Below are 12,863 nucleotides of genomic sequence, written 5' to 3'. Positions count from 1 at the left end.
ATCCCACAACCACACCAAACACACCAAACCTTCAGGACCCTTGCCTGACCAACCGCATTCCGCCTCCAGGACCTCCAGCTGACCATGTTTACACCCTGAGCTGCAGCTCCCCATTTGCCAACACATTTCAAAGCCAGAGTGGCCATACTGGACAATCCTGGAAGCTGTAGTTCCAATCTTTAGGTGGGGCAAATCCCATCCTGAGACTTCTGCTGGAGGCTTGAAGCTCACTGTCAGGTACCCCTCATGCATCAGGCTACTGAAGACTGGGAGGTTTCATTACTATATGACTGTTATACTGTAGATTTTCTTTTTTCTCCTTATTGAAAAAAATTGTTTTTTTCTTTTCTTTTCTTGCTCTCTTTTCCTTTTGTTTACCTGTTCTTTCAGAGTCTCTTTCTCCCTTTTTTGCATGCTAACATCCAATTTCTTTTGATTACACTCTCACCCTTTCTATTATCTAGAACTTCTGTATATTCTTTTCTTATCCCATTAACAGCCACATTCTACATCCCTCTGCATCCTCTTTGTCCTCCATTTGAAACTGCAGACCTTATTGCAAATCCGTTTGTTTTACTGAAGATAATATTTGAACTCATTCTGTTTATTATGACAATTTTGTTATTGTCCTCATAGGGGCTATTTGGTCTAGGATTGCACAGTGTCTGAATTGGGCACTGCTAATATTGATCTCCCCTTAAAGAAATGGTTTTGGAAACCTGTAGGGCCACTATAAGCCTATAGAGGGAAATCTGCAATACCCCAGACTTGTACTGCTAGAGGGGAAGATACATGAACAACATGAAAAAACAAGGGAAGAAAATGATCCAAACAAATCTAGATTCTATATTAATAGAATCCAATGACAGTAGGTTAGAAGAAATGTCAGAAAAGGACTTCAGATTATACATGATTAAGATGATTTGCAAAGCAAAGGATGAGATAAGAGAGCAAATGCAGGCAATGAATGATAATACCAATAAGCTGAAAGAGCACCTGCAGGAAGCAAAAGATCATTTCAACAAAGAGATAGAGATTCTCAAAAAACACCAAACGGAAATCCTTGAAATGAAGGAAACAATAAACCAAATTAAAAACTCAATGGAAAGCATCACCAAAAGACTAGACCACTTGGAAGACAGAATCTCAGACAATGAAGACAAAATATTTAATCTTGAAAATAAAGTTGCCCAAACAGAGAAAATGGTAATAAATCATGAATAGAATCTCCAAGAACTATGGGACATCATGAAAAGACCAAATTTAAGAATTATTGGGATTGAGGAAGGCACAGAGATACAAACCAAAGGAATGAACAACCTATTCAATGAAATAATATCAGAAAATTTCTCAAACCTGAAGAATGAAATGGAAAATCAAATACAAGAGGCTTACAGAACACCAAATGCACAAAATCACAACAGATCCACACCAAGGTACATTATAATGAAAATGCCTAACATTCGAAATAAAGATAGGATTTAGAAGGCCGCGAGAGAAAAGCATCAGATTACATATAGGGGGAGACCAATGCAGATAGCTGCCGACTTCTCAACCCAGACTCTAAAAGCTAGAAGGGCCTGGACCAACATATTTCAAGATCTGAAAGAACATGGTTGCCAACCAAGAATTCTATACCCAGCAAAACTAGCCTTCAGATTTGAAGATGAAATAAAATCCTTCCATTATAAACAAAAGTTAAAAGAATTTACAAATAGAAAGCCTGCACTACAGAATGTTCTCAACAAAATATTCCATTAGGAGGAAATGAAAAACAACAATGTAGGTCATCAAAGGGAGGAACTACCTTAGAGAAAAACCACTCAAAGGAGAAACCAAGCCAACTTAAAAACCAAAATAAGCCAAATGACTGGGAATACAAATCATATCTCAGTAATAACCCTGAACATTAATGGCCTAAACTCATCAATCAAAAGACATAGATTGGCAGAATGGATTAAAAAGAAAGACCCAACAATATGCTGCCTGCAAGAGACTCATCTCATAGAAAAAGACATCCACAGACTAAAAGTGAAAGGATGGGAAAAAACCTACCACACACATGGACTCAGTAAAAAAGCGGGAGTTTCCTTCCTTATACCAGATAAAGTGGACTTCAAGCCAAAGTTAGTCAAAAGGGATAAAGAAGGACATTTCATACTGCTTAAGGGAACCATAAATCAGGAAGACATAACGATAGTAAATATTTATGCCCCAAACAATGGTGCATCCCTGTACATCAATTTCAGGAATCACATAGATGACAACACAATAATTCTGGGTGACTTTAACGCACTGCTGTCACCACTAGATAGATCTTCCAAACAAAAACCAACCAAAGAAACCACAGAATTCAATAACACAATCAATAACCTAGACGTTAATAGACATATATAGAATATTCCATCCATGAACAAGCGGATTCACTTTCTTCTTAGCAGCACATGGAACCTTCTCGAAAATAGACCATATGTTATACCACAATGTAGCCCTTAGGAAATGCAAAAAAATAGAGATACTGCCTTGTGTTCTATCAGATCATAATGGACCGAGAGTAGAAATCAATGACAAAATAAAAAACAGAAATTACTCCAAGACTTGGAGACTAAATAATATGCTATTGAATAAAACATGGATAACAGAAAACATCAGGGAGGAGATAAAAAAAATTCTTAGAGGTCAATGAGAATGATGATACAACGTATCAAAATCTCTGGGACACTATGAAAGTGATAGTAAGAGGAAAATTCATTGCATGGAGCACATTCCAGAAAAGAATGAAAAGTCAGCAACTAAATGACCTAACATTACAGCTCAAAGCCCTAGAAAAAGAACAGAATAACAGCAAAAGTAGTAGAAGACAGGAAATAATAAAAATCAGAGCTGAAATCAATGAAATTGAAACAAAAGAAACTATTCAAAAAATTGACAAAACAAAAAGTTGGTTCTTTGAGAAAGTAAACAAAATAGACAAACCCTTAGCCACACTAACAAAGAGGAGAGAGAAGACTCAAATTACTAAAATACATGATCCAAAAGGAAATATCATGACAGACACCACTGAGACACAGAACATAATGAGAAGCTACTTTGAAAATCTGTATTCCAACAAAATAGAAACTACCAAAGACATTGACAAATTTCTAGAGACATATGCCCTCCCAAACTGAACCAGGAGGACATACACAATTTAAACAGATCAATATCAAGCAATGAAATAGAAGAAGCCATTAAAAACCTACCATCCAAGAAAAGCCCAGGACCAGACAGATTCTCAGCTGAGTTCTACAAGACCTTCAAAGAAGATCTCATTCCAATCCTTCTCAAAGTATTCCAGGAAATAGAAAAAGAGGGTACCCTACCAAACTCATTCTATGAAGCTAATATTATCCTCATACCCAAACCAGGCAAAGACACATCAAGGAAAGAAAATTTTAGACCAATATCCTTAATGAATATAGATGCAAAGATCCTTAACAAAATATTTACAAACCGTATCCAAAAACATATTAAGAAAATCGTGCATCACGATCAAGTGGGGTTCATCCCTGAAATGCAAGGATGGTTTAACATCCGTAAATCAATAAACGTAATCCATCATGTCAATAGACTTAAGGATAAGAATCATATGATTATTTCAATTGACGCAGAAAAAGCATTTGACAAAATATAACACCCCTTCATGCTCAAAACACTAGAAAAAATAGGGATAGTAGGAACATACCTGAACATTGTAAAGGCTATTTATGCTAAGCCCATGGCCAACATCATTCTTAATGGAGAAAAACTAAAAGCTTCTTAAAATCTTCCTTAATCTAGTTTTAGAAAAACAAACCAGAAGAATGAGAAGTTATACTCCATTTATGTATAATATGTAAAAACACATCCTACTGTCATATAAGTAATTGGAACAAATAAAAAAATCAAACTATTGCTATATTAAAAAAAAAAAAACAAACTACAGATATCAAGATAGTGTCGGATTGTCATGTAGATCAATGGACTAGAACAGGGAGACCTGAAATAAAAACCACATTTATATGGTCAACTAGTTTTTGACCAAAATGTAAAGGTAATTCAAAAAATCAAGGGGCTATCATTGCCCAGTCATCAGGAAAGCTAAAGTTAAAAAGACAATTACCAGGTGTCGCTAAGAATGAGAACAGGAATTCTTCTTACACATTTGCTAGCGGGAATGCAAATTGACATGGTCACTTTGCAAAACAACATGGCGGTACCTTTAAAAGTTAAGCTATATTTACAGCATGTGCCAAATTCCCAGATATGCCGGTGTGTGCAGATGTTCACAGTGACATTTTTCATCATAACCCCAAACCAGAAGCAGCCCAGATTCCATCAAGTGGTGAAATGGAAGGAAACAATATCAACACAGCGGTCGCTGACTCTGACACCAATGGACTCTCAAAATCGGCATGCTAAATGGAAGACATCAAACACAAAGGACGGTGCAATTCCATGGTATAGAAAAGCACTTGATAAAATTCAACACAATTTCATTGTATGAAATTATAGAGAAGGGAACACTTCAGTGACACAGCACAACAGTATATCGCTTGGGCTGCAGTGGAAGTGGGAACTGTTCTCTTTCATGATGGTGATAGTGGTAACCAATCCTATACAATTACCAAAATTCACCAAACCATACATTTTGGGAAGGAGAATCTTGTTACGTATAATAATAGTGAAATTTTTCAACAACAAAGTAACCGTGATTGGTGACAATGGATAACTTGCACTCTAGTTACAAGCAGCTAGAACACTGGGTAAGATATATGGAAAAAACCAAAAAAACTTCCAGACATTGAACAGCATGCAGTCCAGACCTGGGGTCCCTGGTAAACACAGAGACTATGAGGTGGTCCTGGTGGTCACCCAGCCCTCTGCCCACGTGCACTCTCTCTCCCCCACACCATAGCACAGAAAGCAGTGGCCCAGGACTGCAGGGCAGACCCTGTGAGGTTCGAGGGGAGGTCACAGGCTGCCAGAGCAGGTGAGACCTCCGCAGAGAAAGCCCTCGGAGAGCAGATGGGAAGCTGCATGTCTTGGACTCAGTGTTGAACTTCCAGTGCACCAAATGAGAGTCCAGGAAGCAAGACCAAGACCCTGGGAAGGGTCCAGCCTGAAGCATCCCGGAGCTCACACTTCAGCCCAGCCAAAGTCGAGGTACATACAATGTGGATGAGTCTCAAATACATTGGGAGAAGGGGAAAACATCGGACCAAGAAGACCACCTGTATGGTATGATTACATTTCTATGAAATATTCAGAAAAGGCAAAATCTCTGGAGATAGAAAGTAGCTCTGAATTTGCCTGGGCTCGGAGGCAGGAGCAGGAGTAGACCCCAAAGGGTCACAGAAATCACAAATGGAAAGCCTGGGCACAGTGGGGGTGCTCTGAACCTGGAAGACTGTGACAACAGCACAGCAGAATAAACTCACCCAAAGTCATCAAACTTAAAGAAAAAAGCTCCTGGCATGCCGGCGGCCCCATCACGCCCTCCAGCAGCAGCTCCTCCTGAGATGGAAGAGATCCTGTGAGGTTGAGGCTGGTGAGAGCGGGAGCCAGCGACAGGACAGACAGGTGGACATTGACTGCAACAATTCCTGTACGGAGAATGGGATGAGCCAGGCAGCACATGGCCGGACAGCAGCAGCCTGGGATAAGCTGTCCCCTGACTGGACAGGGGAGCAGGACCACCGAGTACCTCACCCTGCCTGACGTAGAAACTCTCCTCCCTCAACAGTCATCAGCCAACAGTCTCCAGTCCCACCAGATGCACCACGGGACAGCAGCAAGGCCAGGTAACCCTCCTGGGACCCCTCCCTTGCGGGCCCATGCTTCCTGTTCCAAAAATAAATTCTGTTACTTTGCTCTTGCCCTCTGGTGTCTGTGGGTCCCATTCTCTGGATCCACAGAACCTTCAACTTACTGTCTCCCTGACCAACCAACCATAAGTAAGCACCAACCAGTGCCCCAAACTCATGTCACCCGCCACTGTTGCACTGGCATGTGCCCTTAGGTTCTTGTCACCCATGGCCACATGGGCAGAAGTTCTCTCTGATCCCAGGGAAAAGGGAAAAAAGCAGGTTTGGGTCACAGGTGGGGCGATCTGATTTATTGGTCTCTGCTGACCGACGTGACAAATCATCCTGTTCCAGCTGAATATGAAACATCCCTCAACATCTCATGTGTTAAAGGCTTGGTCTCTAATGTCACCACTTTCAGAGGCAGGGCTTTTAGGAAATGATTGGATCGCAGAGCTCTGACCTCCTCAGTGGATTGATCCATTTGATGGGTTGGTCATTTGAATGTGTTTTGGGGAGATAGGTCCTAGCTGGAGGAAGTGGATTACTGCCACATACCCTGAAAGGGTTTTGCTTGTCCCTGGCCCCTTCCTCTGTCTTTCTCTGCTCCCAGCTGCCATGAGCTGAGCTGCTTTCCTCTGACACGCCTTTCCACCTCACCCCAGATGCAGAGTAATGGAGTTGGCCAACCACGGACTGAGCCTCTGAAACTGTGAGCCAAAATAAACTTTTCCTCCTCTAAGTTGTTTATGGTCAGGTATTTTGGTCACAGCAGCAAAATGCTGACTGGCACATACCCCAAATGGAGTTGCTTAAAGCAACACAAATTAAGTGTTTTACTGTTCTAGAGTTCAGAAGCCTGAAATGAATCTCACTGGGCTAAAAATCAAGGTGTCGTCAGGGCTGGCTCCTTCTGGAGATGCCATGGAAGAACCCTGTCTCTGTTTCCCTGCCTTTTCCAGCACAAAGCACTGCGTTCCTCCACCTCCTAAGCCAGCCACCCAGGGCTGAGGGCTGCTCTCCACTGCTATTCTTCTGGCTCATTTCCATCATGACATCATCTCCTCTCCTGACTCAACACACTCCCACCTCCCTCTTTCACATATAAGGACCCTCATGATTACATTGGACCCACCCAGATAGTTCAGGACAATCTTCCATCGAGATCAGCAGGGGAGTGACCTCAACTCCCCCCCACCGGTTGTGTGATCTAACATACTCGTGAGGCCGGGGTCAGGCAGGGGACCTCTCTGGCCTGGGGCATTATTCTGCCTACCACACTTGATGGGCGGATGCAGGTCAATAGTGGGCCAGGGCAGACATCCTTGTTATGCAGGAAGAGAAGTGGCCTGGGATTGGAATACAAGCACACTCGGGCAGGCCCCTCCGTTTCTTGGAGCCTCGCTATGCAGGGTGCACGCTCGGAGAGTGCACCCCAGGTGGGAGAGCCAGAACCAAGGGCGTTTGCGCTGGGCTCCCGGTTCCTCCTGAGAGCTGGATGGCAGAGCCATCTGCTGGGGGACAGGCTGCAGGTCTGGAAAAGATGCAGGGAGAGGAGGACGGGGGCGTGCAGTGAGCACTGACCCTGGGCAGCGTGGCCTGTGGGCATCGGCGCCGTTGGTGTGGGCTTTCTTGCACTGGCATGGAGCGCCTAGAGAAGGGGGAGGAGACAGGTGCTCTGGAGTCCCTGGCTTGGGTTTTTCCGGATGAGTGGGGGGAAGGACAGGGGCAAACAGTTGAGGGCTCTGGCAGAGAATGGCTGAGACCATGTCCCCTGTGGTCAGGAGGCCTGGTGGTGGGGAGCCAGGGGAGCTGGTACCCGTGGGAAAGTACAGGAGCTGGGTCAGGACAAGGTCAAGGGATAGCGGGGCTGGAGGCGTGAGAGGACTGGCAGCCTCGGAAGCTGTGGTCAGGGTGTGGGTTCGCAGACAGCAGTTGGAACCGTCCTGGTGATGACAGGGCTCAGGGCGTGGGAGGCCACAGTGCAGTGGAGGTGAAGGTCACCGGGCGGGGAGGTGTGGGAAGGGATGGGCAGATCTGGCAGCCCCTCTGGAGGCCTTGTGTGCAGGGTGTCTGGCTTCGTCACCCGTGACTCACAGCTGTGCTTCTCCGCCCGCACCTCCGCCCTCCACGTCTGCTGTCCTGCTCTCCCTTCTTCCTGGGGTGAGAGCCGTGGTTCCCGCCAGGCCCTTCCCAAACAGAACACAAGTTCCAAATCCTCCTCATTTTAAACCACCCCACTGTTGCCCTCCCAACCCCCAGTCCATGCCACCGTCTCCCTTCTGGCGCTGCTCTGGCCATCCCCATGGTCCATTGTGGACCCTCATGAGTTATGGGGCATGGCGTTCACTTCCCTCCTTCCTTCCTCCTTTCTCTCCGTCGTCTGTCTGTCTCTGTCTGTCTCTCCCTGCCCCTCCATTCTTCCTTTCCTCCCTCAGTGCCGAGGGCCTGGCCCACGCTGGGCAAGCACCCACCACAACTGCCCCCAGCGCACGTACACCATGTTTTCAATTTTCAGAGTGAAATTCCGGCTGGGAACTGGCATCAAGATCTGAACGGAGGGCTGAGGGATGGCTGCACCAGTGGAGGCCACTGCACAGAGGCAGAGGATGGCAGAACTCAAGGGAGAGACGGTGGCATGGCCTTGTCGTCACACGTTTGGGTTCTAGGCCTGGCTCTGCTGGCCGTGGTGGGGCACCTCACATCCTCAGCCAACAGGGGCATTATAAATATTAGTCAAAATCAGCCATAATCCATAGCTTGATGCATATCACGTACTATAGTCCCTTCTCACCCACAGGGACGTGTCCCAAGACTCCTGTGGATGCCCAAAGCCACAGGAAGTACCAGATTCCACATAATGTGTATTTTCCTATCCATGCACACCTGTGATAAAGTCTAATTTAGAAACTGGGCCCAGTAAGAATACTGGGGCACAGTGGTACACACCTGTAATCCCATCTACTTGGGAGGCTGAGTCACGAGGATTAAGTTGGAGGCTAACCTGAGCAATTTAGTGAGACCCTGACTCAAACTGAATAGGGCTAGGGGTATAGCTCAATGTAGAGCATTTACCTAGCATGCGTTCAATCCCTAGCATTGAAAGAAAATTTAACAAATACTAATAGCAAATTAGAACAATTATGGGCAGGGGTTGTGGCTCAGTGGTAGAGCGCTTGCCTGGCATGTGTGAGGCACTGGGTTCAATCCTCAGCACCACATATAAAGAAATAAAGGTCCATCAACAACTAAAAATTTTCTTTAAAAAAATTAGAACAATTATAACAATATACTATAATGAAATTTATGCAAACATGGTCTTTTTCTCTCAACACATCTTCTTGTACTCTTCTCAGTCCTCTTGGGATGATGTGAGATGGTACAGTACCTACGCGGTGAGACGAGGCATGACGTAGGCTGCTCCGTGAGGGACTTTGAACACAAGCACTGCCATGTGGACTTGGCTCTGATGACTGAAAAGGTCCCTAGGAGACTAAGGGCGTAGCGTGGATACGCCAGACAGAGAACAATTCGCTTCCCAGGTTGGACAGGGCAGGACGGTGGGAGGTTTCACACACTACTCAGAATGCATGCAGTTTAAAACTCATTATTTATTTATTTCTAGAACTTTCCACTTAGTATTTTCAGGCGGTGGTTGACCTCAGGGAACTCAGGCCTCAGAAATCAAGAAGGAGATGAGGGGACCGACTATCCCTGTGCTGGTTCCCCCCAGTAGGCACGCCAGCTGCAGCCTCCCGCATGCACTGGCTTCTGTCCAGCTGGCCAGCTTCTGGGACTCAGTTTCCTCTTCTGTAAAATCAGTTGTTAGCATCTGCTTTGCCCACTGCCCGGGGCTGTTGGGAGAACAAATATGGACGTGAAGGACTGTTGCGAGTGAGGGTGGTTTAATCTCAGGCGAGTTAACAAATGCTGCCCCAGCTTCCTAAGACAGTCCTCCTGCCACCATAGACAACTCCTGCTGGGTCCGCAGCAGGACCTCTGTCACATGACACCTGACACTCAGGCTTCTGGGTGGAGGTGTGTCCAGGAGACTTGTGGGTGAAAGGGGCTTGGAGTCAGGCTGCTCATATCCAAACCCTTCCTCCAGCACTGGCCCCAGCTGCATAGGCTTCACGGCTTAGTCCGAACCTGAAAGGTGGGCATGAACAGCAGCTGGTATGAGTACTCAGCATGAGCTCCCATCCCACCTGATGTGTCCCCCACACGCATGGCCATCTCTGTCATCAGCTCCTTCAGGAGGTCATGTCACAAACTGATGGTGGCTCACAAGGGTGCACACTCACCTAGGATGACCTCTCCCATCCTCCGGTGTTTCTGTTTCTGTTATTTTTACGCCACACGCAACCCCACCAGCATGGGAAAAATGTTAAGTAATTGATGGTTTGGCCATTTTCTTTTCTTTTTTAAAATTTCTATCTAGGATTCTGGGAAAGGAGATATTTGCCCATGATCTGGGATGTCAGGAAGCAAGCCCAAGGGTGGGAAGGCGGTTAGAGCAGGTCTCATGACGTGCACGTGCCCCTCGGAGCCAGCGGTGTCTCGGAGACAGGTGTCTCTGTGTCTGCCTCTAAGCTGAGGCACACCCCTTGACCCTCCCCATAGCCACCAAAGCTTCTATCACAGTGCAAGCCAGCAGGGAGTGTCTGCCCTCCCTGAAGACACTCCCCTCTCGCTTTCTTATTATTGGTATTAGCAGTGCTGGGATTGAACCCAGGGCTGTTCTACCGCTGAGCAACATCTCCAGCTCTTTTCCGTTGTTTTGAATTTTGAGATGGTTTTGCTATGTTACCCAGGCTGGGCTTGAACTTGTGATCCTCCTTCCCCAGCCTCTGAGTCACTGGGATTACAGGCATGCACCACAGAGCCTGGCTTGCTTTCTGACTTTTATGTTTAGAGCTATTATTATCGGACGTTTCTTTGTCAATTACCTATAATTTTAAAGACATCAGCCTCAAACACTGCACAGTGGGCTTTGCTGTGTGGTGGGAAACAACCAGCCCTCACACTCTAGCAGGTGAGGCAAACCCAGGAAGGTGTGCCCGGTACTACCTGTCAAGAGAGGGGAGAGACCGTGCCCAGGGATGGGGCTGACCCAGGAGGCCAGGAGAGCCACGCCGGCCAGTCCTGCTCCCTCTGGGTGCTCATGAGGGGTTACTTCCATGGAGTTCCAGGTGTCCCCAGCTCGTGGGCCACACTGTCGAGCCATGAGCACCTTGGAGGTACTCCGCAACAAAGGGCCGCAGGAGGGGAGGGAGCCTGTCTGGAAACGGCTGCCGCTGGCCTGGCGGGGAACCAGCAAGCAGCCATTCGAGACCACAGGGTGCCACCTGGTGGCCGCCCTGCGAATCGCTTCTGCGGATGAAGCCGCTCAGGCGGGCAGGCCCAGGGAGGTAGGCTTAGGGGACAGATGGGGAGGACAGGCTCAGGGTCAAGCTGGGTGGGAGCAGGCTGGGGGCTTGCCGAGCAGGGACTAAGCGCCCCAGTGCTCTCGGGGAGCACTGTGCCAGGCCGCTGGCCCCGGCCTGGTCCAGGCGTCGGCTAGGAGACCCTGGTGTCCGTCCAGCAGCAGGAGAGTGTGCTTCCATCCTGGCCACTCCCGCCCCTCGCAGCAGGGTCACATCATCCTGCTTTGCAGGGGGACACACTCAAAGAACTCAAGGGCCACCGGTGGGTGGAAGGAGCCCACCTACACCACGGGCCAAGAGCCAGCAGACCTAGGAGGGTCTCCCGGCCACTCATCAAAACCCGCGTCCCTATGGTTTTGCCCCGTCTGTGCTTGTTCAGTCTTTGAATGACCTTGGCTTTTCACGTGGGGCCTACAGACAGCCCTCGCCATCCCGGAAGACCCCTGTCGGGTCAGCTGAGTGCCAGCCATGGTTCTGGCAGATGCCCTGCCCCGTGTGGCAGCGAGGCAGGCCTGGAGGCAGGAGGCGGACACCTAGTGGCGAGAGGATGCACAGGACGCACGCTGCGCGCCCACGACTGTCTTGTCTTGCTGTCCCCAGTGCCAGGCGTGCTGAGGGCCAGAGCCCCATGGGGGTTCAGGGACGTCTCCAGAGCCCTTGGGAGGCTGCCCAGCATTTTCCGTGTTCCTCTGGCCACGTGGCACAGAACTCCAGACACATCTGACCAGCTGCACGTTGCTGGCTGGGGACACTGGATGTCTCTTGAGCCCTCTTGTCAGTCCTAGGCTCCCGTGGTTGGAGTGTCCTGGATCAGTGTTTATGCACACAATGAAATAAAAGCTGTGTATTGCCTGGAAAAACTGGTATCACACACACAGGAAAATGAACAATTCCTATTGGATGAACTCAGTTTTAAATGTTTACTATACATAAATTTTCTTTTAACCATTCCTTTTAACAAAGAAAAGGCCAAGTCCTGCTGAAGCTCTCCAGAGCACACAGAGCAAAGAGAAAAGATTCTTGTCAAGCCAAATGCGGAAGGCCTGCTCCGGCTCCCCTAGTTCTATCTTAGAAGGGAAGCTTTGTCCTATTGACATTCAAGATCATTTTCCAGGAGCTCAGGTTACCCCCTTGAAGATTTTTAGGAAGCTTCCTGATATGGGGACACTGTTGAAACATTGGCTGCTTGGCTTCTGCTAAGCAATCAGATGCAGAGATCAAATCCGGTTCTGCCCACTTAGCTTAGGGATTCCTGGTTATCTCAGGCAAAATGAGTTTGCAAATTTAACCCAGACTTCTGAGAGAAGCCAGGCGGCTTCCGCTGTTTTTGTGCATGTGCATGCTTTCTTACCAAGGGTCTCTTGGGAAGCTCCACCAAGGGCGCGACTTGCTCTTTAATATCTGACACAGGCTGCATTCAGAAATACCAGATTGTTGAAGGAGCAAGAAAAACTGTTTTCCTTTTATAAACTGGAAGGAGTGTTGGGAAAATACATTTTCTTTTCTTTCTTTTTTTGTGCTGAGACTCAAACCCAGGGCCTTAAGCAGGCTAAGCTGAAGCTCACCACTGAGCTACACCCCAGCTCTGGTAGATCTCCTTCATCAGACCCTT

The sequence above is a fragment of the Sciurus vulgaris genome, assembly GCF_902686455.1.
Source record: "Sciurus vulgaris genome assembly, chromosome: 5".
In the NCBI taxonomy this organism is placed as follows: domain Eukaryota; kingdom Metazoa; phylum Chordata; class Mammalia; order Rodentia; family Sciuridae; genus Sciurus; species Sciurus vulgaris.
This window is presented reverse-complemented; position numbering follows the sequence as displayed.